Below are 27,862 nucleotides of genomic sequence, written 5' to 3'. Positions count from 1 at the left end.
GCTCCAGAGGAGAGGGCAGTGACGCGTGTTAGAGGTAGTAAAAGGAAGATCGCAAGCCGAAGAAGTAGAGGACGTTGAAGTGTAGGCCTGTTCCTTGTGCCCTTGTTTTCTGGTTCAGCTATCTCGGTGCCCTCGTTCAGTGGCTTCAGTAGTCCTTCTATGTAACAACTGTCACATATATTTTTCAAGGCGGCGTCGTTCACATTGCGAATATTCCTTGCTTACAATGTCTCGGATAATCACTGGTAAAATCTCAGTATTGTTGCTGATCTCTTTCGACTTCGTTTTCATTTTCTACTGACACCATGTTGTCGAGAATGTAGACTTTCAATTGCGAAGACTAGAAATAAATGTAACGCTATGGTGATGAATATTAGTATGAGAGACAAAGGATACGGGTGATCCTTATCCATGCTGCCCTATCATGACAATACCGTCAATATAGAGAAGGTTTACGAGTGATTTTTCTGGAAAAGAATCTAGTATTTTGGATCCTAAAACTCCCATTAATATATTAGAGTAAGATGGAGTGCTAATGTTGGTTCTAAATATCTACAGATAATATGATGATCCTGTGAATTTATGATTGCGTCATACCATGTCTGAGAACTGAAGAATGCAAGGTGTGCGTCAGCAAAGATTATAGGCAGTGAAGCATTGATCCGTTCATCCAATTTGGGGCTATGTGAAATATATCCTCTAGACTAGCTTCCGATTTTAACAATAACCAGTCAGCTAGTCGGAGCATACAACGATGTGGTTTGCTAGGAATGATTTATGAAAGAAATAAAATGCTAATAACAGCAGATGATCTCTTCTATAAGGATAGTCTATAACTATCCAATGAAATGATAAAAATGAAGCGGTGAGCCGAAAGATAAATCAAAACAGCTCATTTGTTCTCAGAGCAAGGTGAGCAGCCCTTTTGCTTTTCGGAGTATACGAAATAGATCTTGTTGCATAAAATAAAATCTTAACTGTAGCCTTTGGTGCCTTTTCTTCTTTAAATATCTTGTCTAGAAGGTATTGGTCTGACCGTTGTAATACAATTGATACTCATACCGGTGTGATACTCATGAAACCGCGACTGTTAAATGTCGTTCGGCGTAATTCGAAGACATTCTGACGGTTGTTCAACAGCGAATAACGCCCACCAAACCTGCATATTCAGGTACATTTCGCGGATTACGACACCGTTCTGACATATGTTGCCACCACCTTGAAAAGCCTGTTTTTTTATGGCTCCAGACGTTCCGATATATTTCCACGTTTGTCTCTTGGAGACATAAAGCTACACGTGAAAGTGAATATATTTTAACGAGTAGAAGGCGACAACCCCTGCACGGATCAATCTCACACAGCCAGATTCGTCCTCTTTTTCCTCGGTTCCGAGAGACACGCGGCATTACCCCCCTCTTCGAAAGCGGCGACTCGACACTGGGAGTCACACAGACGCTGGACGCACACAGGCGAAGCAGAGAACACAAAGCTATAAATGCGCAAAAGCTCACTCCCTCTCATAATAAGGTTTCATCCGCAGTACGTGAACAGTTTCAGCACTTGAGCGCCGCCTAATTGAGGGTCGTTGACCTCGAGGACCAGCTTCGTATGTCACGTTACTAAGACACCGAATGACCTCGTATGCCCCAAAGTAACGACGAAGTAGCTTCTTGGAGAGTTCTCGACGGCGCACTGGTGTCGACATCCATACAAGATCGCCAGGTTGGTAGTGAACGTCTCGGTGTCGGAAGTTGTACCGATTGGCATCGCGGTGTTGTTGACGTTGAATACGGCACCGTGCGAGCTGGCGGGCTTCTTCGGCCCGCTGCAGAAATATGTCGACGTCCGCATAGGCGTTGGTGGCATCGTCGCCATGACTTCTAGGTAGCATAGCGTCCAACATTGTAGTGACGGGACGACCGTAGACTAGCTGGAATGGCGCAAGACGCGTCGTCTCCTGTTCAGCAGTATTGTATGCAAAAGTTGCATACGGAAGAGCTCCATCCCACGTGCGATGTTCAACGTCGACGTACATAGAAATCTTGTCTGCAAGTGTTCCATTGAGGCGTTCAGTCAGGCCGTTCGTTTGCGGATGGTAAGCAGTAGTCCTACGATGACTTGTGCGGGTAAGAATGAAGAGAGCCTGCATTAGTTCGACCGTAAAGGCTGTACCGCGGGCAGTAATAACAACCGACGGGCACGGTGGCACAGTACGATGGTCTTGAGAAAAAACTGGGCTACTTCAGCAGCAGTTGCACGGGAAAGTGGCTGTCTCGACATATCGCGTTACTTAGTCCGTCGCCACTACTATTCATCTGTTCCCTGATGCGGACGTTGGGAAAGGGCCCTGAAGATTCATGCCCACTTGCTGGAAAGGGGCTGTGGGCGGAGCTATCGGATGAAAGAGCCCTGCAGGCTTTAGCGGGGTGTCTTTCGCCGCTGGCAATTTCGCCATGTTCTCACGTAGTGCTTGACTGAAGGCAGCAACTTAGGCCAATAGTACTTTTATCGAATGCGTGCTATTGTTCGCGTTACTCCTAAATGACCAGCCGGAGGCTCATCGCGGCATGCGTAAAAGATTTCTGGACGGAGGTCGAACAGCACAACGAGAAGAAAGGTTTCCTTGTTATGCTGAAAGTTTCTCTTATATAGGACCCGATTGCGAATGCTGTAGGAGGATAAACCCCGTGCGAAAGCACGTGGGACAGGTACATCAAAGCCTCCGAGATGCTCAATAAGCGGGAGTAAGCCGGGGTCAGCCCGTTGACGCTAGGCCATGTCGGTGGCCGTGACTACAGCAAGAAAGGGGAAGTCGTCGTCTTCTCTGTCGGGAGGAGCAGCATCACTGGTGCACGCGACAAGCAATCGGCGTCGTTGTGCTTACGGCCGCACTTGTATACAACCGTAATGTGATACACTTGGAGATGGAGGCTTTACCTTGCAAGCCGTTCAGAGGGTTTTTGAGGTTTGCTAGCCAGCATAACGCATGGTGGTCGCTCACAGCCCTAAAAGGGCGTCCGTAAGGATAATGTCGGAACTTAGTTATCGCCCAAACTACCGCGAGACATTCCTTTTCCGTGGTTGAGTAGTTTGCCTCTGCTTTTGAAAGAGAGCGACTCGGGTAAGCGATAACTTTCTCAGCGACATTTTGCCACTGAACCAGAACGGCACCGAGCCCAAAATTACTGGCATCGGTACGAATATCCGTAGCAGCATTTTCATAAAAATGGGATACCTGCATTCACCAGCGTAACTCGTTGTAAGCATCATCTTGATCTTCTAGCCACGCAAACGCAACATTGTCTCGGGTAAAAAGCGTAAAGAGCTCGGCAATTTCTTAAGCATTCTCATCGAAGCGCCTGTAATAGACACAAAGCGCCAAAAATCTTCTAAGTGACTTTTTGTCATTTGGCGCGGGAAGTTTTACCATGATTACGGTTTAGCGTATTTGCTGTAGTCTGAATGGTCAGCGACGTACGCTCGTCTCGCGCGGGATCCGACAGCAAAAGTACAAAGAGAGCTGCAAAAGCTGCTGGCTGACGTCTTCAGTACGGTTCCACCGCAACATCAGTCGTTGTATTACCACCTATTATGCCACAATGGTTCAGCCTCTGCGATATATGGCCTACCAAAGATCCAAAAGCCTGATGTCCCGTTGCGTCCTATTGTGGACTTCACGCGTTCCCCCCTACAAAACTTGTCGAAGTTTTTGCACAGCGTTATCTCGCCACTCGTCGGCAGGAGCCCCACGCACATACGAAACACCTACGACTTCATAGAGAAGGTCCGAGACCTTGAAATCGACACGGGGGAGATTATGGTCTCGTTTGATGTAAGGTCCCTGTTTACAAGCGTGCCGATAGACCTTGCTGTGGATGTCTGCACCTCCGCCCTCGAAACTGACCGCACGCTACCAGAAAGGTCGCCCTTCGAAGTACAAGATTTGGCTAGACTTCTTCGCTTCTGCCGCTCAAACACTTACTTTACTTTTGAACAAGTACCGTACAAGCAGGTTCACAGAGCCGCAATGGGGGCATCGATTTCGGTCACTATGGCCAATTTGACAATAGAAAACCTCGAGACTCGGGTACTAGCATCGTTCACGCGTCCCCCTAAAGTTTTTCTGAGATACGTGGACGATTGCTTTTGTGTCTTGAAGAAAGAAACGCTGGACGCTTTTAGCCTACCCCTCAACAGTGTGGAACCAGCAATACAGCTTACCGTTGAAGTCAATGGCCGCCTCCCATTCCTGGATGTACTGGTCTCCCCTGAACCGTCAGGACTAACCTTCAACGTATACCGAAAACCAACGCACACCGGCCACTACCTTCATTTCACTTCTGTTCACCCTGTTTCCCAAACGCGTTCCGTGGTTGCCTCGCTCCTCCGTTGAAACGAAAGAATATGCACAAAAAGAGAAGATAGGTGTGCTGACAACTTGCACATAAGCCATGATTTGTCTGCTTGCGGCTACCCTGGACATTTTATTGACTCAGTGGAACGACAGATTGCACGTCCTGCGCTGCATCGGACCCCAGGCACCCGAAAGCAGGCATCGATTCCATATGCCCCAGCCGTTAGTGAAACTCTGGCACGGATACTGCGTCGCTACGACGTGCAGATTGCGCATGTGCCAGCCCACAAGCTCAGGGGAGAATTGGTGCAAGTGAAGGACCCACTCAGAAAGGAAAAGTTCCCAGGCGTCGTATACGCAATGCCATGCGCCGACTGCGCAGCTGTGTACATTGGCGAGTCCGGGGATTTTGAAAGAAGTTTGCGCGATCATCAAAACGATGTGAGGAAACAGCGGGTGGCTTCGAACGCGCTGGCCGAACATTCGGTATCTGCCAAACACAATACTGACTGGGCACAGGCACGTGTGATAGCGAAAGAAAGGAACAGAGCATCACGGCTCTATCTTGAGTCGCTGATCATTCAGACTACAGCAAATGCGCTAAACCGTAATCATGGTAATCTGCCCCATGTATACGCAAGATGTCTGAGTTCTGTGATGCACCGTATTTAGGGCAACGGTTCCCAGTTTCGCCTCATTGTGAACAAGGCTCCCGTGTGGGAGCCGAAAACGTCATTCCATCATTCTTCTTTGGTCGGTGTCGTTTAGTTTTCGTCATGTCCCATCTCGACCAGACGGGCTTCCGTCAAACTCTTGGCTTCAAACACCGCCTCCTGCGACCCGTTGAGCAGCAACAAGATCTGCGCCCCGTCGAGCCGCAGCAAGACTAGCGTCCCGCTATCAGCAAGGTGCACTTGCGGCGCACGCCCAGACGGCCGCTCTGTTATCAATACGGCGAGCCTGGCAACATTCTTCGCAAGTGCCCTTACCGGAGAATAGGTTTCAGAGGATTTCCACTAAACCCTCCTCGACCTCGCTATGGCGAAAGACCACAGGAGATTGAGGAATACCTGGCCGCTAACGAGATGCACCCGACGTCACCGCAACGGCAGTCGCGATCGTCATCCCCAAGGCGTTTGCATCACCCAGTCCATACTCCTCCTCTGGACAATTCAGAAGCACGTACCCTCGCCGGGAAAACTAAGCACGGCGACCTCCGGGGGTGAGGCCACTGCTACGTCTCACATTAAACACTCTCCACCCGACGATTTGAGGCGACGACCCAAGCGGCGATGACCGATCCGACGAACTTACCTATGTTTCTAGGGAAATTTTTGTAACCGCTGACAGTTGCGATGTGACCGCAGTTAAGTTTGCGGGCTTCGCACAGAAGCGAGATTCCGAAGGGGCGACCAATTTCAAGGGGCAGCTTGACGCGGGCTGATTTATGACGGTCGCGCAGGCGGCCATTTCTCGGAAGTGAGCCCAGAACACATGGCAGCGGGCGACGCTGCCGGCTCTGTCCGTCCTGTGCCGCGAGGGAGGCAGAGCAGCGAAGTTAGAGCGCACGGCGGAAGCGCAGTGGTTGTGAGTTCAGCGCTAACTGCTATGTTCCCCGGTTCGAGTAGAGATGGCGCGGTGGCCATAAATCCTGAAGCGCGGCGTAACACGGGCTTGGGGAGAACGCGCGGTAGAGGGAGCCGCTGTTGACATGTCTTCCCGGGAAAGCGCCTGTACGTCCCTTTGAATCCGCCGCCCGCGCGCAACCGACCAAGGGCAGGGATCGGAATGTTTGGGCCTGAGGTTTGCGTTTGTGTGCTTATGTGTGTGTTTTTGGAAGTGTAACCGTCGACGCCGTTCGTCTTTGCGACTGCTGGGCGCTTCTTGCGTGGAAGGATTTTGGAGAGGGAGAAATCGCACATGTATGTGTTTGTGTGCGCAACCTTTCGCCGCTTAGTGCGTGCTTTGTGTTTGTATTACTTGACATGCATAGGAGAGGGGTATATGTGGCACATCGACTGGCCAGCCCATTTTGAAGGACTGCATGTTATTGGTCACAGAGTGACTAGTCGTTGATTGGTCAACGGACAAGACTCGAGTTTTGAGCGATAAGGAAGGAGCTTTGAGACAGTTGGGCTCGGAGCAGAGTTGGGCTCAGAGGAGAGTCGAGGGCAGACGGGTTGTTCGAGGAGGGAAGCTAGGCTGACGGAAGTCTCAAGGGACTCCGGCCTAAAGTGTAGCAGGAGGCCAAGGTCTGATTCTGCTAGCCTCTGAGCTCTGATTGTTCAACAGTTGCAGTTAGCCCTCGATGTTTTGATGTCGCATCCGACGACATTCTTGTAAATACGTCGACGTAAAAAGTGTAAATAAATGTATACAGTCGAGAAGGGAAGTTCTCATCCCCGCATCGCAATGTGTCGTTGAGCCACGGACGCAGCGGTGGTCACCAACACCACTCGGCACGAACGAAGGCAGTAGAAGAAAAAGCAAGTAACACCTGCTGTACAGGGAAGCCCATCGATTCCCCAAGCCTTCGCCCCGAATTGTTTAACTACTGCACTTGCGAACACCGGCGCCAATTTTTCCGTCATGAGCAGCCAGCTAGCCACGGCACTCCGGTTATGACGCCTTTGTCTGGGCCTACATTGCGCACTGCCGGTGGCCATGTGATGACGCCGATTGACATGTACACTTGCCGCATAGAGATCTCCGGTTTTACTTTCATTGGCACCTTTGAGGTATTACAAGACTGCGTGGCTTTATGTGGCTTTCATCCGCGTGCACGATGTCCTCGGAGTGGTGAACGACCACCCGAAATAGAGGAGTACCTGTTGGCGCATACGGATCCCCCAGACGTCCCACAATACGGGTCCCGCGTCATTACCTCTTCCCGTTATCGTTCCCCAAGTCCACGTCCCTCTACATACCGCACTGGCCTCTCACCAAGCCCCCGCTCCCCGAGCCGTCAGGAAAACTAGAAACAGCGACCTGCGGAGGTGAGGCCGCTGACGAGAGAACTGCCGAACATCCTCCATCACGTTTATTACAGGATAACGGCTATCAGACGGCTATGTAACGATGAACCTGAGTGCGCAGCTTCGGACATACCGTTTTCTATCGACGATTTTCTCATTACCGCGTTAGTTGATACGGGGGCGGATTATTCAGTTATGAGCAGTGGGTTAGCCAAGAAACTGAAACAGTTTTAACCGAGTGGACTGGGACTCAGATTCGCACGGCAGGGGGACACCTTATCACCCCAGCTGGAAGATGCATTGCGAGAGTTGGAATTGACGCATTTGTTTATGTTGGCGACTTCGTTGTTCTTACCCACTGTTCGCGAGACGTCATACTCGGCTTGGACTTCTTACAGGCTAACGGTGCGATAATTAATTTGCAAGAATTGCAAGAATCACGTGTGACATTTTCGCCGAGCCAAGCCATTGTGAGATCTAGCGTCGACAATTCATCAACCGCCTTACGTATTACAGCTGCTGACGTTACGGTCCCGTCAAGGTGCAGCGTATGGTCATGGTAGAAAGCGACTCACCATGCGAAAGCGACGTATTGGCAGAGAGGAACGTGGGCCTGCTTCTTGAGAAAGGGGTCCGCGCTGCAAGAGGACTTGTTTGCTTGCAGTATTGTTATTCGAAGCTCTGGATAACGAATTTCGGGACCGAGTTTCAGCACAATGCTAAAAGAACAGCCATATCGTACGTTGCCGACTTCATTAAGCCAGCGAACATCTGTACTCTAGCGCCACCGTCGCCAACCGGATGCGATGCACCCGACATCCTATCAACTGTGGACATTAATCCCAATCTGTCGGTGGCTGAGCGGCGGCGACTCCTAGAGCTCCTTCGGGATTTTGCTGGGTGCTTTGCAACGTCTTCGAAAGTTGGGCGCACCCCAGTAGCCAAACACCGCACTATGGTTGACGCGGAGACTAAGCCGATTTCCCAACACTCATACCGCGTGTCGTCAACGGAACGTGAGGCTATTCGAAGCCAGGTGAAAAAAATGCTTACCGACGACGTGGTGCAGCCATCTACCGCCCCTGGGGTTCGCGTGTGGTGTTAGTGAAGAAACAAGACAATACATTGCGTTTCAGCGTCGATAATCGTAAGTAAAATCAGGTGACGAAGCGGGACGTACACCCCGCACCTTCACCAGAAAATGTAACAAGTAAAAGGCGGCAACCCCTGCACGGATCAGTCTCACACACTCTGCTTCGTCCTCTTTTTCCTCGGTTCCGAGAGGCGCGCTCCAATATAATAGCTGTTGTTTGCCTGTAATGTCTAAATAGCCCTCGACAATTCTAGTGAGCTAAGAATGCCATGTTTTAACCCTTAAGCCCTGGAATTTTTTTTAGGTTAGGGACTTTTTCGAGCATGGTTTCATAATAATTAGGACCTCAGAAGTCCATAAACAAGTAAATTTAGCTGATTGTGCAAGTCTTTATTGGTTTACAAGCACGCTGTGTAATGAAGACATCAGGTCTCAGTGGTTGTGAAACAGGAAACGAAAATTGCTTCTTTATTCCTCTATTCAGAAGATTATTTCCAGAGTATCTACCCGTTGTGCAGAGGCCCGTGGCTTATTTTGGCCCGAAAGGGTTTTTTTTTATATACAGCGCATATTTATTCGTATTTTGTTTGTATTAATATGGCCCCATAACGATGCAGTTTAAATTTATTGCTTGAAATGCCAGTATTTAGGGATTTAAAGAAATGGGATCAAAATCGGACATCTGTGCCCAGTGGGTGCAAAAAGCGAAAGGTGCAGCGTCGGTTATTAGAAGTCATATTCCGCAATGAAGTGAAATAAAAGACGTTGTTTTTACAATGTGCTAGGATTCATACCGCAACTCATTTAATTATGTACTCTATAGTTCATTCGTTATTTTCATGAAATTCTCAGCAACACAGAGGGGAAAACATAATTCCATTTTATAGATAGGGTCGATATTGTCGACCATAAACCCTGACTGCTCATTGGAGGGTCAAATTTTAAAGTTAAAGCTTAGCTACTTTGGTCATCTGATGAGAAGAGAGGAGTCGCTGGAGAAAGATTTGATGTTGGGAAAGGTTGAGGGTCGCCGGAGAAGGGGTAGGCAGCGAACGCGTTGGTTAGATGGCATCCTCGAGGCACTGCAGATGAAGTTATGTGATGTTAGGAAGATAGTGAGAGACCGGAAAGCGTGGCATGACATGGTCCATAGGGTCACGAAGAGTCGGACACGACTGAACGACTAAACTGAACTGTTCCTAGTTACGGGCTGCGGACTCCTTGAAGGTTTTAACGGGTCTTCACTTAGATAAATGTGACCTAAAGAAAAGAAGAGGGCCCCAGGCCCTTAAGAGGTAGTGGGATTCCCGAGCAGCCGTTCTCGTCCGCTGCCGGAGGAAAACTCCTCTTCATCGCTGCTGGCCGCGCTACGCACATCGTGGTCACGTCACCAGTCGCGGTTCCAGGAAGCGATGGTCCTTGTGTGACCGAGCCGGGGCTACCCCAGAGTTCCAATGAGGGGAGAGGGGACATGTCAAGTCCGAGCAGGACCCTTTCCTTCCTAATGAGACCACCGCGCCCTCGCTGGCGCCCCGTGGCGCGGAGGGTCAGCTGGTGCGCTCGCAGCAAAGTTTCGAAGACTTCGAATGTTCCCAGCCACCAGCTACTCGGAACGTAACAGACTCTTCCCAAGGATGAAGTCCATCGCCGAGGCAGCATGCCCAAATGCAGGATCGGGAGAAGGCGAACACAAAGCACAACACTCGCACTCGCTTTACACGCACACATTCGCGGCAACCCCTAATCGGTGGTGCCCAAGCGACGAACTACTGCCAGGCAGACGTCTTTTACTGAAACCTTGCCCCATACTGGTCCTCACCGACCAAGTATTAGACCCGCGGCAACACATTAAAAAAATACAAAACAAAGCTGAGAGAGAGTTCTGAGAGGCTATTTTTTAATAACGCCTCGTAGCTTAGAAACCTCTGCCCAAACAATCTGCATCTTCGTTCTCGCTTCCTTTTTTGTATTTTATATCAAAGTTATGCTCCTGCAGTATGAGGCTCCTCCTCAGGAGTTGGCTGTTCTTGCTCGACATTTGCTTCAGCCAGGACAAAGGACGATGATCGGTTTCAACTGTGAATTTCGTACCTTGGATGTAGCAAGAGGGCTCCTGAATGGCCTATACCATGCACATGCACTCTTTTTCAGATGTGCTGTACCCTTCCTCTCGCGATGTCAATTTTCGACTGAGGTACAGCACGGGATGCTCCTCGTTGGTTTTGTCAATCTGGGAAAGTACGACACCTAAGCCACGGTTGCTGGCATCACACTAGAGAATAAAAGGTCGAGCAACATCGAGCGAGACCAACACTTGCCGCGAAGTCAAAGCTTCCTTCAACTTTTGACACGATTCCTCTCTGGTTCGCGCTCAGTTGACACCGTCAGCCTCCTGCTTCCGCAGGTTATCTGTGAGTGGACTGGCAACTTTTAAATGATTAGGGATGTAACGCTGGTAGTAACCAGGCATACTGAGGAAAGATCGCACGTCCTTTTTGGTTGTCAGCCTGGGAACGTCACTGATAGCCGCTACTTTAGTTTTTAGGGGCTAACGCTTTCCTCGTCCTATTTCGTGTCCCAAGTAAGTGACACCTGTCAGGCCTAGCTGACACTTTTCTGCTTTAAGTGTCAATCCTGCGGCCCTAAATCTTTCTAACACTTGTCTTACGTGTTTTTTGTGCGACTTCCAGTCCCTCCAAAATACCGAAACATTATCTAGATAAGGTGAGGTGAAGTCACTGAGACCTTCGAGGACCCGATCCATCATTCTAGAAAAACAAGATGGGGCATTTTGCAAACCAAAACTCATTGTAACGGGCTGAAAAATCCCGAAAGGTGTGATGAATGCTGCGTAGTGGCTGGCTCTTTCAGTTAGAGGCACCTGCCAGTAGCCTCTGACCAATTCAAACGTGGAGATGTACATAGACCCGCTTACAAGCTCCACTCTTTTCAAGATGTTGGGCAACGCGTAGATTTGGTCTTTCATTATGGCATTTAGCCTTCAATAAATCAACGCAAGGTCGTGGGTCCTTCCCTGGAACTTCGACAAGCAGACATGAAGAGCAGTAATCGCTGCTTCCCTCTTTAATCACTCCGAGTTCAAGGATTCGGTTCACCCTTTTCCTCAAATCTTCTAGTTGCCTAGGAGACCACTGTATGGCTTAGACTTGAAAGAGATCTCGGATATCAATTCGATATCTTAGGTTATCAAGTCGGCTTTTCCTGGCTTTTTGGTAAAGCAGTCCGAAAATTCGGCAATCAGGCTCTCAATATCTTTGATCTGCTTTGGACTTAATACAGATTGGTCGATAAAGTGCACGATGATCTCTTGAATGCTTGCAGTTTGTTTTTCTCGAAAAGAAGGAATCTCTGCAGGAATGTCATGCCGCTCATTTAAAGCGATGCTGACGACTTCCTTCCTTTGCAGGAACGGCTTCATTAGGTTAACGTGGTAGACACGCGTTTCGCGCCTCCTGCCCGGCAGTTTTACCAAGTATTATGGTGTCGCAGCGCTGGCAGACAAGGACAAAATGACTAGGGACACACACAACTGCGCTGAACCTAAAACTTTATTTTGGACGCTTTTGGTTCGCGCAATGCGCGGATCAAAAGCGTCCAAAATAAAGTTGAAAGTTCAGCGCAGTTGTGTGTGTCCCTAGTCATTTTGTCCTTGTCTGCCAGCGCTGCGACACCATAGTGTTTGACAACCACCGCCAACTAGCCCAGCAGTATAACCTACATACTTTACCAAGTAGTTAACCTCTGAGATGCGATCAAAGACTTTAACGGGTCCTTCCCATTGCACCTCAAGCCTATACTGCCTGCTAGACCGCAATATCATCACCTTATCACCAATCTCGAATCACCTCTTCCTGGCATTCCTGTCGTAATAGCGTTTTACTACCTTTTGAGCTGCCTCCAAGTTAGATTTTACAATTTCTCTAGTCTCCCTTAACATCTGGTGTAATTCGAGCACAATACCCTACAACACTTCGATCCACTCGTTCGTCTTCTTATAGCTCACGAACTAGTCTTAGCGGACCACGGAGATTTCTCCCGTATACTAGATCTACTAGATTGACGGTAGGCAAAACAGTCAGTCGTTCCACCAGTGACGAAGGACGTCAAGAAAGCATTAGAAACTATGAAAAGGGGGAAATCAGCTGCAGAGGATCAGATAACTACACATTTGCTGAAGGACGGGGGAGATATCGTGCTAGAAAAACTGGCCACCCTGTATACGCAGTGCCTGGTGTCATAGAAAGTACCGGAACCATGGACGAATGCAAACATTATTCTCATTCATAAGAAAGGAGACTCTAAGGACACTAAAAATTACAGGCCAGTCAGCTTACTGTCTGTTACGTATAAGGTATTTACTAAGGTAATCGCAAATAGAATGAGGACACCCTTAGACTGCAATCGAGCAAAGGATCAAGCAGGTTTTCGGAAACGGTATTCTACTATCGATCGTATTCACACCATCAATTCTACTATCGATCGTATTCACACCATCAATTAGGTGATAGAAAAATGCTCGGAAAATAACCAGCCCTTATACATAGCATTCATTGATTACGAAAAAGCATTTGACTCAGTTGAAACCTCGGCGGTGATGCAGGCATTGCGAAATCAGGGAGTAGACGAGCCGTACGTGAAAGTGCTGGAAGATATATATAGTGGCTGCACAGCAACCATAGTTGTGCATAAAGAAAGGAACAAAATTCCCATAAAGAAATGTGTTAGGCAAGGAGACACAATCTCCCCAGTACTATTCACAGCTTGCTTAGAGGATTTACGCAGAGACTTGGAATGTGTGCAGTTATTGATAGGGGTAGATGGAGAATACCTCCGGAATCTGCGATTTGATGATGATGATGATGATGGCATTGCCTTGCTAAGCAACTCGGGGGATGAACTGCAACTTATAATTGATGACCTAGACAGGAAAAGGTAGGCTTGGAAATCAATATGCAGAAGACTAAGGTAATGTTCAACAGCCTCGGGAAGGAACAGCAGTTTATACATTAGATAGCGAAGTAATGGAAGTAGTAGGCGAATGTGTCTACTTAGGACAGCTAGTAACCGCAGATGCGGACCATGAAAAGGAAATAACAAGAAGAATAAGATGGAGCGCATTTGGCAAGCACCTGCAGATTATGACTACCAGCTTACCGGTATCGCTCAAGAGGAAAGTATACAACAGTTGCATCTTACCTGTACTCACCTATAGGGCTGAAACGTGGAGGCTAACTAAGAGAGTTCTACTTAAGTTGAGGACAACCCAGAGGGTTATGGAACGACAAATGGTAGGGGTAACATTTAGAGATAGAAAGCGTGCAGAGTGGGTCAGAGAAATACCTCAAGTTACCGACATTCTAGTGGAAATTAAGAAGAAATGGACATGGGCAGGACATGTAGTGCGAAGAGAGGATAACCGATGGTCGCTTAGGGTAACAAACTAGATTCCAAGGAAAGGAAAGCGTAGCAAGGGACGGCAGAAAGTTACGTGGGCGGATGAGGTTAAGAAGTTCGCAGGGGTCAAGTGCATGCAGCTAGCACAGAACCGGGTTAAGTGGAGAAATATGGGTGAGGCCTTCGCCTCTGCAGTGGGCATAGTCCCAGGCAGCACAAAGCATTGGGCCAATGTTGTAAGTACGACGACGAGCAGTGGCCCTACATTGGGCCAGCCTAACCAGCATGCTCCCAACATAGGACATGCCAGTCAACACAATGTCCAACAATGGCCCAGTCTAGCCAGTGCTCTCCCAGTGTTGGCGCTGCCAGTAGCCAACACTGGCTAGCCTGGGCCAAGATGTACAGTGAGTTCCCGGTATTGGCACTGCCGTACATACAGAATGTCTATGTTGGACCGAGATTGCCGTTGTTCCTCCAATAATGGTCGCACGTGTTTTAAAACTGGCTATAATGGGCCAAGCTGTCCTGCCTTCCTCCGTCATTGGGTTCTCCGTTTTTTAAAACTGGCTACAATGGACCAAGTTGTCCTGTGTTCTTCCGGCATTGGATGTTCCGGTTTTTAAACATGGCTACAATGGACAATGTTATCCTCTGTTCTTCCAGTATTGGATGTTCAGTTTTTTAAAGATGGCTACAATGGACCAAGTTGTCCTGTGTTCCGCCGTCGTTGGCCGTTTCTTTTTTAAAACTGGCTACAATGGACCATGTTGTCCAGTGTTCTTCCGGCGTCGTCCGTTCAGTTTTTAAAACTGGCTACAATGGACCAAGGTGTCCTGTGTTCTTCCGACGTTGACCGTTCCGTTGTTTTAAACTGGCTGTAATGGACCATTGCAATTTGTCTTGTGTTTTTCCAGTATTAGCTATCCCTGTATGAAAACTGCCCACGATGGACCACTTTTTCCCCTGATCTCGCAAATGTCATTGCCATCCTAAAAACGCAGCTTTAATGGGCTGCCGAAGTGAATATTTTCAGTTGACCATTGAATCAAAACAAATTCTCCATTTTTATGGTTGAATACACGTGCGCTGGACGCCAAACCGCGGCATTTAATTCCGACAACATTTCAGCCGATCGTTCGGACCTCACCAAGTACCACGTACGGGACGACAATTACTATAACGCATTCAAGCACGTACCGCTGCAACTGTCTGGATTCGTCATATGCGGCGCACCTTTGGGGGTCAGCTATATGTGTTTATGGTTTTAGCCTATTGGCATGCATGCAGATTTCGTCGCAGGCGCATACGTTTGTCGCACAATTATATCTAATGATAGCACGACCGTGCGACCACATATGTATACCCCAGACCGGCTAGCACTCACGACCCAATATGCCTGTATTGGACGCCGATTACATCCCTGCATCTATACGTAACCTATAGTACAAATCCAGTTGTCAGTGAGAACGCGCATAAAAACGAAATCGTGTCGCCATAGCATGTTCATGCGACATTAAATTAGTGATTAGAAGGTAGCTTTTTCATTGCCGAGAAGGAAAACGTTGCCTCAAGTTGAAGGAACAAATGGCCATTTTCTCAGCGATGTTTTTGTTCTAGTGCTTTTGTATTATCCATAAGGAACTACGCGCAGCATCGTCTGTTTACCTGGAGAAAGGACCGAATACGATGTGTGTACTTTCTAGACGCAATCACTGGAAAATGAAAAGCCGGAAGACTCGTGAGGTTACCATTTTAGTTTTGGGCATTCACACGGTGGTAAAAAAAAATGACAGTTTTTCGTGCAGACTGCGAGCATGAAGGCCCCGGTACATTTATATGGCGCACAACATATATATCGCCAATAAACAAAAAAATAGTTTTTTCCGCCTATTAGTTTAGAGTTTGACCATTCCAACCGCGCTAGGCGGTGGCAAAGGAATAAAAAAAAAACTGTACAGGAATGAAAATAATGTGCGCTGTCGAGTCATTCGAAAAAACGAATGCAGCCTACAAACACTGTTTTAATGAGGTAGTTTTCCATGCCCTTTCCAATTCTTTCATTCTACTAAAATGATTTGGAATACGTTGCTTGCTCATTGAACGTTATCGTCTTTTTGTGCAATCCGCGTTAAGGTAAGGTGATTGCGAAAAACGTCTGTGTATTGCCTGATGCCACAGCGCTTCAGGACCTCGACGCGCACAAAATTGATTCTAAATCATTCATTGCTGTGTCTGTCACCGTCGATTTGCGAAGTCGAGACAAAACATGAGCGAATAAATATTGTTACAGCTGGAGAATGATGAGGACGAAGTGGCGCGCTCGTTTGTGGAAGATTAAGAAAAAGAAGTGCGTCGAATGGGCGGCCCTCGTAGCCTGGCTCCTTGGCTGTTCCTCAATGTATATATCTTTAATCCTCTTTTGTAAATATATTTCTCCCTGTTACAAAATTATATGCCAAAATTTAAAAACCTTGAACAGTTCACAAATTCCGTAGAATGTTCAGAACAGCGCGGTGCGCTATAATTGGACAATAGCTTTATCGATGTGGCCATAATTACTTGCGCAACAAAATTATGCAAGGTGTTTTAATGGTTTTGAAAGCTGAGGTAGTGTAGAATAGGTGGAAAAAGTTTAAACAATGTGAAAACTGTTTTTGTTTTCCTAAAAATTTTCAATGTTCGCTGTTTTCTGTAAATTAGCGCGATCGTATCTCTGTATCCAAATGTCATAAAAATATGAGCTTTAGCTGTTTGCGGATAATTATGCTGAGAACATATTGTGGAATTATTGCTGCTCTACCATGAACCTTTTATGAAATAAAGGCCTGCAAATTAGGAAAATTTTCGTTTCCTGGGCCGATGTTTAGAATTTTTATAAAAACATCTACTCATACCCGAAAAGCGAACATTAACTGAATACAAATAAAAACATGTATATATTTAGTCGGATAATTTTCAGCTAGCTAACTTGAGCATAATTTGTATAATCTATAACCAAAGTTGGCCAGAATAGAAGAGAAGCTCGGAACTCCACCTCTTTGACATTATTAATCAGTCATCACGCAACAGTATATAATATTTTGAAGCAAATATAAAAGGTCGAACGACCATCCTTTGTTCGATCATATGTGGCGAAAGGTAGGGGACGCGCGCATTTGTCGATGCACCAGCTGTATGGATTTACGCAAGAATGTGGATGGTAGATGGGGAGGTTTTCTATTTTTTTAGAAAATGTTTGTCCGTGGTTGGCTTGAAGAAACAATGCGTTTGCGAACACACAAAACAAAACTATTTATTAGAACTCGACTCGAGCGGTGCGCGCTGGCGGCCGCTCATCGGCACGGTCCGAAGTCACGGCTGGCCGGTGCAAGCAGAAGAGGGCTGGGTAAAGGAGGAATGGAATGTTGAGAGGGTCGTTGGTCCTTCGTTCCCACGCGCAGCCCTTGCGAACACAACACCGCGGCGGGAATCACGCGCTGGTTGAGCGGGTCGTTGTTCCCCCTCGCCTACGCGTCTACGTGCAAGACACAACAAGCATCCCCAGCTCCGCTGCTGTGCGGCCTCCTCCCGAAGCGTTCATTTCAGAGCTTGTTGGAGACGCTACAAGACTTGTGACAGCTTCTTAAACCTTTCTTTAATTTCTTCCCTCATTAATTTTCTTTTTCATTGTGCTGTGCATAATTTTCTCTTGCGCCTATACATGTCCATGTGCTCCGGTTGGTGCTTGCTACATATCAGTGAATAGCTGAGCTGTGAAATGTCGCCGGAGTGCGGATTACAGCAACGGCGGGATACCATCGGCATTATCAGACTCAGTGAACGCCGTCATCTTAGACCGTGAGTATATATCTTTGCAGCATGCCATTGCTTCATAATTGGTTCTATATAATCTCCTACCAGTCCCAAATGTTCTCTTTCCTTATTCTCCTCGAAACAACTGCGCGAAGCATGACTTCAAGAACTAAGCGAATTTTCGTCCGGGTTACATGCAAGCAATAAGTGCGTGGACTTATTTGCTGGCTGCGATATGAATAGCATTTGCGCCGAAAATAGAAGAGCCGTGCTTAACAGGTGTGTATGCCACCAACACGTGACAGAACACTGCAGGCAGCCATTTGCGCAGTTTTTTGAGTGTGCAGCGCGCCGCAACCAATTAGTAACCAGATACTATGCGCCCGGCTTTGTACATATATTTTGGACAGCCTCTCTTCTGCGCGCAGGAAGCCATGTTCACACAGTTTTTGGATTTTGTTAAGAGTTAAGGGCAGTTTTTTGTTTTCAGATGTACAGACGAAGTTTTGAAAACTGTTCGTGCCGTCTGTGCAAGCGAATTTTACAGTGGGGCAGACATGTGCGTGATGCCGCTTGATGACTAGGCTATAATTAAGTCATAATGAACCTCCACTTTTATAATGGTTAATATCATATTGAGGAATTGAAAGCCGTGAACAGCGCAAGTGAGCCCCTTTTCAAAATTTTCTTAATCGACGCCCCCCTTCTGAGCACGTGCCTTCAGGTGAGGGCGTTATCAGAAAGCGGCGACAATAGGAGAGCGATTTCGCAGACGCGCTTCGAGGGTGGGGGAAAATAACAATACAAGCAAAAAGGCACATCAGCCGTGTGTGCACTGCGTCCCTGTCACTGCAAAGTAAACAACGTGCACGCGGGACACAATGTACAAAACATTGACGGCCGGTATGAGGCAACCATATCGTCCGAAATATTGCTCGCGAAGCGCTCGATGACGGCGCGCACTTTCAGGCGAAATGGGACAGGACGTCAGGTCCGCCTGTTCGGCAATTACAGCTCTTTGTACCTCACGTGCCGTACCGTATGCATGAAGTGCACGCCATAGCCATCGTGCAAGAATGTTGAAACCGAAGCAGCGATCCACGTATTCTAATTCTATAGGAAATCATTTGGGAGTAGAAAAGAGCAACTTAATATGATGTGCATGGTTCTTTAATGAACGATATGTATAAATGGACGGTTGAATAGTTACAGTAATGGAGTGTTCCGCTAGAATTGTTTACGGCCGTGACCGCAATAAACATGACTCATATTGCTCTTAGCTTTAAGCTCTGGCATTGATAAGCCTATCTAAAGAACCGACTGGCAGTGACAGGTTGTTTACAGCTGTTGATCAAAAGGTAGGCCATCATGCTATTATTGCAGGCATATTTGCTTCTTTTTGTACCTCTGTTTACAAAAGGAGTGAAGATTGCTGGAAAACGTATCAACAACCTTAGATATGCGGATGATACCACTTTAATGGCAGAAAGTGAAGTGGAACTCAAGAGACTTCTGATGCGCGTACAAGAAGAGAGTGAGAAGTTTGGGCTTAAACTGAACATTAAAAAGACGAAGATCATGGCGTCTTGCCCTATCAAGTCCTGGAGCATCAATGGACAAGAAGTGGAAGCTGTGACAGATTTTCTGTTCTTGGGCGCCAAGATTACCTCGGAAGGAGATTGCAGCCATGAAATTAGGAGACGCCTGCTTCTGGGAAAGAGAGCAATGGTTAGCCTTGACCGCCTAGTAAAGAGCAGAGACATTAGTCTGCCAACCAAGATCCGTATAACCCGTGCTATGGTCTTTCCAGTTGTGATGTATGGATGCGAGAGTTGGACTGTGAAAAAGGCTGACCGCCGAAGAATTGACGCGTTTGAATTGTGGTGCTGGCGAAGACTCTTAAGAGTTCCTTGGACTGCCAGAAGATCAAATCAGTCGATATTGTCGACCATAAACCCTGACTGCTCATTGGAGGGTCAAATTCTAAAGTTAAAGCTCAGCTACCTTGGTCATCTGATGAGAAGAGAGGAGTCGCTGGAGAAAGATTTGATGTTGGGAAAGGTTGAGGGTCGCCGGAGAAGGGGTAGGCAGCGAACGCGATGGTTAGATGGCATTCTCGAGGCATTGCAGATGAAGCTATGTGATGTTAAGAAGATAGTGAGAGACCGGAAAGCGTGGCGTGACATGGTCCATAGGGTCACGAAGAGTCGGACACGACTGAACGCCTGAACTGAACTTACTAAAACTTAATTTTGTTCCCCATTCCTAGGGACGCTGCATCTCTTACAACACTCACTGTTCAGTCGCTTTTATTGAAGTATACCAAAAGGAGGAAATGCGCATGCACTCATAGGATAGCCTGTCTTTCCGTTAAAAGCTGCAAATAAAACGCCACTGCTCCTCGGTACTTTGGATGAAGTTTTCAATGGGGTTACCTGAGATGCCTAGCAATTGCTGTAATATTTATACCAATCACTGCAGTGAAACAGAAAGGTAACACTGCATCACTGCATCACTTTAACTGCTGCATGCACCTATAAACGTGCCTTAATTTATTGCCTATTCTTATAGACGCAGGACCTCTTACTATAGGCTTTGTTCAGTAAGCAACCGTCTTTCATTGCTTCAATTTCTATCTCTCCACCACTTTCTTGTTGCTCTGGGTGTGATCATTTGATTTCATTGTTCAAATCATATTGTTTTATCATGTGTGAATGATTTAGCCTGCACATACATGCTTTCATTTTTTTAGATGCGCATCGGGAGCGTTTTCTACGTAGAAGTGGATCGATTGAGTTGTATCACTGGTGCGAAAACCGACAACCCCCAGAAGATATGTGTCCTGTGGTTGGAAGGGCAATAAAGAAGAAGAAAATCAGCGGAAAAGCCTGCCTAAAAAAAGGTAGCACTGCATCACTGTAACTGCTGCATGCACCTTTAAATATGCCTTATTTTTATTGCCTATTCTTATAGACGGTGGACCTCTTGCTATTGGCTTTTTGCAGAAAGCAACCGCCTTTCATTGCTTCAATTCCTATCTCTCCACCACTTTTTCGTTACTTCGAGTGTGATCCTTTGATTTTATTGTTCAAATCATATTATTAAATCGCCGGTGAATGATTTCGACTACACATACATGCTTTCATTTTTTTAGGTGCGCATCGAGAGTGTTTTCTACGTATAAATGGATCGATTAAGTTGTATCACTGGTGCGAAAACCAACAGTTCGGTACCCCCAGAAGATTTGTGTCTTGTGGGTGGCAGGGGTATAAAGAAGAGGATAATCAGTGGAAAAGCCTGCCAAAAACTTACAAAGATGGCGCAAAAGCGAAATGCTGATCAGGGTTAGAGTCTGATTACTTCTGTTATCCCATTTCACTTGCTAGGTGATGTGACATATATGAAGCACCTTAGTATAATTTGTGGTATACTCACTGAAAATTGTGTAGACATTAACTTTTTTCTCGTTCAATTATTTTGAGTGACGCACGAATTGGAATAAAACGAAGTCATCCACACGTCTAATGCCCATAGACATTAGATGCGTGGATGAGCTCATTAATTGTGTTCCTATGTGAGCATGCAATAGTTTGTCGAATATATTAATATGTTAAAAGTTGATTTTTTTACTGTTAACCGGAGTAATACATATGCTTCATATCATAGCATTATTCGCCTGTAGTTTGTATCTGCTCTTTCCTAAATTGTATTCTACAAAGTATACGTGTGTCATCTCGTACGTCTATTTAACTAGCGAACAATTTGCAATCGAATCCCTTTTGTGATGTTTCAGCTACAAATAATGTATGACAGTTGTGACAATATAGGTAGCTTTAGGTATAACATATAGCGCGAACATCTTTAATATATGCGATGATATTTTTATTCACCGCATTGGCTAAACCAGCCTGTTGAAGAGACGAAATGAAAACAAATATGGATGTCTTCGGACAGGAACAGTAATCGTGGTGCCATGACCATTTTTTAAATTAAATTTTCATATGTCGTGGGCTAATGTCTCGACACAAAGGAATGACCCTTAGGTTTGCCAGATGCGGCGTAGTATTCTCGAAAAAAAAAAAACGCCTATCACTAAAGCTGGAAAACGCCGTTTTTGTCGTTTCAAAAAGTTGCACGTTTGGAGGCCGGCTGGTAACGTAAAATTTTGTCATCCACTGTTTTTTACTCACCGCATTTGGGTAACGTTTACTTGTATAAGAAGTATTAAAAGTGTGTTTCATTGATGCAGTTGATTTAGTAAAATATCGCAAACTTTGCTTCAAGAACAACGCGCTACAAAAATGTTAATGTTCAACCTTACATACTGGCGTGATGCATTGCGTTGTTTGCACTAAAATATTCTGTGTTTATTACGCAGGTCATATTGTTAATTTAAGGCAGAATTTGGAGCTCTAAGCTGCTATGTGTGTTCTCTGTAACGCCACCAAAAGCATTATGCTGGAAAGCGATTTGCTTAAGATTGTAATTATAAAAATTACACATTGAAAAATCATCTTCAAAAATATAGTATTGTTAGTGGTGGTCAAAGCTGACAAATGGAATAATATATTAATAACCTAGATTGAATACTATTGCACCTAGCAATAAAAAAGAATGCAGGACAGAGAAAAACTTCAGCCTTCACTTGCGTTCTGCCATGAAATTGACAGAAATAGTGAATTAATACCATTTTAAGCTATATTAAGTATTTGTCCCAGAAGCAGAAAAACGGTGTTAAGCGCTGACAATGTTTTAAATTTTACTTAAGGTAAAATGTAACTAAATTAAGCAAATACTAAATTGAAGTTTTGATGCCTATTCCATAAGGGGGAGCCATATAAGCACATCTATAGAACAAAAACAAGCATTTTTATATTTCTAATATTACATTTTGCAGAATTCAATATATTTACTGACTCAAATTAACAAAGTACTTTGCATTGTTTCCACAGATTTTGATAAAAATTGATGTTGCGGCCGTTTCTTCAATTCTAATCAGTTTTCCTTATTTTACCATTTTCTTACTTTTGTCCAATTTCAAAATAATATGCAGATACACACACAAATCTAGAGCTTCAATTTTTTTCAGAAATAAAGAATGGAACCTAGATAATGTAGAAAAATAGTTTCTGTGCCAAGATATTATTGGATCTTGCAAGAATGCAGGCTGAGTTTGGCCATTATCAGCACAAGCACTCGGTTTAATATTTAATGTTATATTTTTAAACAGTATAACGCAACACTTTTTAGTCCGTGATATTTTTGAGGTACTGAAGATTTTTGAGAGGGATTTGAATGAAAATCGAACATGATCTTTTTTTAATTGCAGCAAATGTGCCCTTTACTGCTGTTTTCGAATTCTGAGCAATTTTGATGCGTTGTGGAGAACACACCTAGTGGTCTGGAGCTCCAGATACTGCCTGGAATTAAGAACATGCGTCAGGAAGTGAAAACATATTTAGTGCAACCAACCTAATGCATCATATGCCAGTACATAAGGTTAAAAATGAATATATTTGCAGCGTATCGCTCCTGAAGAAAAGTTTGCGATTTTTTAATAACACAACTGCAAAAACAAAATAGGTTTCTAATAGTGTTTGTAAATATAAAACCTGCATATATTTAGTGAGTAAAAAAGAGCAGCTGACAAAATCATGGCATCCAAACTTGCAACATTTTGAAATGGCAAAAACAGCGTTTTCTACCTCTAGAGATATACCATACAATTGTTTGTTTTTTTTTTTCGAGGAAACTACGCGTATCTTGAAAAACTAAGGTCAATTCTTTTGTGCCTAGATACTTGCCCACCACATATAAGAATTTCATTGGAAACGAAAGATGGCCATGGGACCTCGATTATGTTTCTTATCTAAGGCACCCATAATACGCTGTGAGAAAGCCAATATCAAGGGCTTTTTTTAATATTCCATATTTCGAACGGTTGTGCCATCTAAGAAAATTAGAAAGCTAGGCACACCTTAGGTGTAGCCAGCCCTCACTTTCTGTTACAGCTGCATTTGCTAAGCTGAAATAATGCGTTGATTACTTTATTTTAGCCACGAATATAGCGCTATTACGTGTCAATTTTAAAGAAAGGCCGCAGTGACGTGATTCCTGTAGAATTTGTAAGTGAAATCTGTAAACCTTACAAATCTACCCATATATATGATCTCTTGCAGGTTTTATTCAAGCTACATTACACCTGCTGCGCCCCATAGCTTGAGTCAAGGGTTATAAATAAACCATTAGAAACAGACGATGGAAACCGGTGGTGCATTGCTGGCAGCCACTTAGGACAGCGCAGAAAATTTTTATTTTGTACGTGGGGAAGTGAGGTTATTCGCTTCAAGTACCAAATATTCACTTTAGACAATAAATAGGACTTACAGAGTCGGTGAGCACGTTCGGAAACCCCTGTTTCAATATTTGCGGTTAGAAACCTCATGTGTACCTTTTTTTTCCAGCTGTAGATAAATTCCGGGTTATGTAGATACCGAAACCGTTACCAGCCCATTCGCGCACCGCAACTGTGCTGCTCACAACATGATTTTGAGCGGACAAAACAACCTGTCGCTAAGATTGCTAGCCCCATGCATGAGTAAGGGTGATATGCTGGCGATGGTTGCTTCGAGTCGGCCCTTTGGCGCACATGAAGGCTCGAGTTACAATGAGCGCGCCGAACTTTGCAATGCGGATAATGACTACAAAGCGGTAAGGATATAAATGAGTTTAACAGTATTTTTCAGCTGTAAAATACAAATACAGTCTTGTTGGACGATGTGCTGGCGCGGACGAAGAAACCATAGGCAACTTGTAGGTCTAACGCTACACAGGGCTTTCGAGCCAAGCCAAGTCCTCAATTGTATTGTCCGGGAATCAGATTTCTGTATTTTCGTGGTTTCCTATTGTATCTAGCGTTCAAAATGCAGACGTGAGGGTTCTTTATCACAAATAATCAAACGTGGATTGTGCCGGTACTCTTCAAAGTAGCAACACCCTTTATTGTGTAAGTCATTAATCAGTAATTTAGGTAAATAATGTCAATAAGGATTCCAAACAAAACCTTTTCTGTGGCGCTCAAGGTAGCTTCCAGCAATATATATCTGGTTTCCTTTGCCTGGCTCCGAAATGTTTTTTTTTTTTATCCCTTGGATCAAATTTGCTTGGACAAGCAGTATATGTGTAAAAATGATGCACCTGTGAGCTACCCGTTTAAGTGAGCTCCCGTTTAAGTGAACTACCCACAAAACCAGTCAAAAAGCGTATATCAGCTAACCAGCGGCCAGTGCAGCAGTCGTGGGCTTAGATCGCTTGTGTATATTATATCTAGCCATTTAAAAAAAATGAAAATGGTCGCCGAACATTCTCTTGGTAACGATTATTAGTATAAACTGTTTGCACATCGCAGAAAGCGTAGGAGCGGCAAAAAACTAGCGCGCCAGTCATATGCGGAGACAGCCGATAATCAAGCACTAATTCCTAGTGTGGGATGAAACACTGGCTGTCTCAGCCGTATTGCTGTGGAGGCGATCAAAATGCAACAGGGCACATGCTATGCAATGTATGTGCGTCTTTCATCCTAATAAACCCAAGGCAGCTGAAACTAGTCTGGAACTCATCAGTATAGTGTTTCTCATTGACCATAAATTTCGGTACATGAATCCTGGAATTTTCTACATCTTCCTAAAATAATGCGCGCGATTTTATATGCCTCGTAATAGTGTTGTAAATTTTGTTTCCTCATTGTTTTTGTGCAGGTGCCATTTGCGAAAAAGTTAGGGTGGACGATTTGGAGGCACACGCATTTATTCGCAGGTGGCTGCCTGGTTCCTGTGACAGGGGGGGTGGAAGAAAAAGGCGTTATGCTGAAACCTCCCCTGGCAAATCAGGCATGCCACCTGTGAATGCAATTGCAGGGTCAGCCCCCTCACTACGCCTATGAGTGTGCCCTCCAACTCCCTGGCCCCTTCCACTTCCCTAGAGCCCGCCCTGCCCTGACCAACCCTGCCACTGCCCCGCTAACTGCTGCTGTGTGTGCCCTCAGCGCTGCCTAGTAACAACTGCCGTCTATAGTAACAATTGCAATAAATATTATCTTTTTGTGAACCATGCCCTTGTTTTGTGAATATCTACTGGTTGCTCATGAGCAACAATTTGAATTTATATGGGCACTCCTATTTGAAAGGCCATTATTGTCCCAGCAAGTTCGATGTGCTGTCACGAATATGGCTAGAATGAAAAAGGCTGCATTTTATGGCCTGCACAGGCAGTGCCACAAAATGTGTAATCTTGACATCATCAATGGCACATGAATGGAGTAGCCGGTGTACCCATAAATCATTGGATTAATATTGGTATCGACAATATGCGGCATGAATGGAGTAGCCAGTGCACCTGCAATGGCTAACCATTGGTATGATATTGGCATTGACAATGGGCCATCAATGGAATAGCTGGTATTAAACAAATATTGGTAATACAATGATGGTATAATGCTGGACAGTATTGGCAAGAATCATGGTGCATGAATGGAAAGTCTAATATTGTGCCTACATTGGTGGCTCTAGCTTGGTTGAACACTGGACCAATCTTGGAACGAAAGATGGGCCAAGAATGGAGAATGTAGTAAAATGCCCAAATGCCAATATCAGTCCAATATTGATGCCATTCTTTTCCAGTGATGAACCATTGTTGGACCAATGCTGGTGTGCTGCTTGGGGTAAGGCTGATAATGAATATGATGACTAGCTCTGCGGGAGCAAGTCCAGTCCCTTCATGTGGTACAGTGCGTAGGGAAGAGAGCGCACCTGGAATGCAGCTGTCCCAGTCCGTCTTTCGTTCAGAGCGCATAGCCCCTAATACTTGCTCGAATACTGCGTGTCATCTTTCCACGACGTTATTCTGTGGATGGTAAACAGACATGTGTAGTATTCGTGTCCCACATTTTTCAAGAAAAGTGGTGGTCAGTGCACTAGTGAATGTCGTACCCTGGTCAGTTTGTATTTCCGCAGGGAATCCGACACGCGAAATTACGGCTAAAAGGTCCTCCACTACCTTAACCGATGTTGCTTCTTTAATTGACATGGCCTCCGGGAATTTAGTCTCAGGACACAACAGTGTCAACAAATACTTGCGCCTTGATTTTGTTTTCAGCAACGGTCCAACAATATCAACAACAAATCGGTGGAAAGGCTTGGAAATAATCGGTACGCTCACCGTTGGATTTTCTCACGTTTTGGCGAGTCTCGCACGTTCGACCAAAATCCAGAATTTCTCTGAAATAACTTCGCTAGAAGAACTCTTGAAGCAACCTTCCTTTAGTTTTGTTTATGCCAAGGTGTCCAGCCCAGGAGTTGTTGTGGAAGGCGTCCAGCCAAGGTGTCCAGCCCAGGAGTTTAGTACCTGGAGGGTACTAAAAGCTGATCAAATTTCCTTCCTTGTTCTTCTTTGAAATGCCGGTACAAAACACCGTTTTTCTCCCGGAAGGAAATGTTCTGTGACGGGCTCATGTGAAATCTCCGCTAAATACTATCAGAGTCGGGTAATTTTTCTGTTCAGAGCTCAGCTTCTGTTTGTTTATGTGCAACAGGAGCGACGAAAGAGGTCTTTAACTTCCTTTCCATCTCATTAGAACGCTGACTGCTCTGCGACGTGTGCGCTTGGACAGCCTCACTTTCCTTATGTTCCGATATTTCAGGTCCCTTTTCATCCCGCTCCACTACTACCTCAGGATTATCTCGTTTGCTGGCATCAGTTGTACTCTCCTGATCTTGGTAGATCAACTTCTGCTAAAGTTGTCGCGCTTTAGTCCGAGTTAAAGCCATTACTTGGGCTTCAGCATCAGCGAAGCCACAACCCCTTTCATTTAGCAATGATTCCGAGCTGTTAGAAAAAAGGTATGTGTAGCTTCGGGCAAACCATACAACACGACCGCTACTGTGTTTAGTGTACCAAGTGGCCCCTAAATTTTAACATTAGCCATTGGCAGACAAACTGAATCTTCACTTACTGCCTGAAGTATCCACGCACACTCGAATAAGTAGTCTTCTTTGACAAGAAATTTAGGGTGCTTCAGTAGAGTTCTTGAGTTTGTTGGTATACTAGATTTAAGGACATAGTTCTCAGCGCAAAGGCACGCGGCCCTAGTCTTCCTTCTTCTTTCCTTTGGCCGCGTGGCTTTGCTTTGATGGCTATGTCCTTATATTTAGGGTGGACTACGTCCATGGTTGA

At 45.5% G+C, this 27,862-nt stretch overlaps 1 protein-coding gene and 1 long non-coding RNA gene across 3 annotated transcripts in view; both read left to right on the top strand.

The window, feature by feature from the left end:
• Positions 1-27,862, top strand: part of LOC146175244 (transmembrane protein 45B-like) — a 193,617-nt gene that overhangs the window by 73,219 nt on the left and 92,536 nt on the right. The window lies entirely within an intron of this gene.
• On the top strand, positions 17,415-25,625 carry LOC146175245 (uncharacterized). 2 transcript variants are annotated; one of them, XR_014702171.1, is made up of 3 exons: positions 17,415-17,677; positions 20,385-20,534; positions 25,390-25,625. It is a non-coding gene; the product is annotated as an uncharacterized LOC146175245 (long non-coding RNA). The 2 variants fall into 2 exon arrangements; XR_014702172.1 differs by lacking the exon at positions 25,390-25,625 and adding an exon at positions 20,787-21,268.

The sequence above is a fragment of the Amblyomma maculatum genome, chromosome 11 (assembly GCF_055883805.1).
Source record: "Amblyomma maculatum isolate TAMU_Amacu chromosome 11, ASM5588380v1, whole genome shotgun sequence".
In the NCBI taxonomy this organism is placed as follows: domain Eukaryota; kingdom Metazoa; phylum Arthropoda; class Arachnida; order Ixodida; family Ixodidae; genus Amblyomma; species Amblyomma maculatum.
This window is presented reverse-complemented; position numbering and strand designations above follow the sequence as displayed.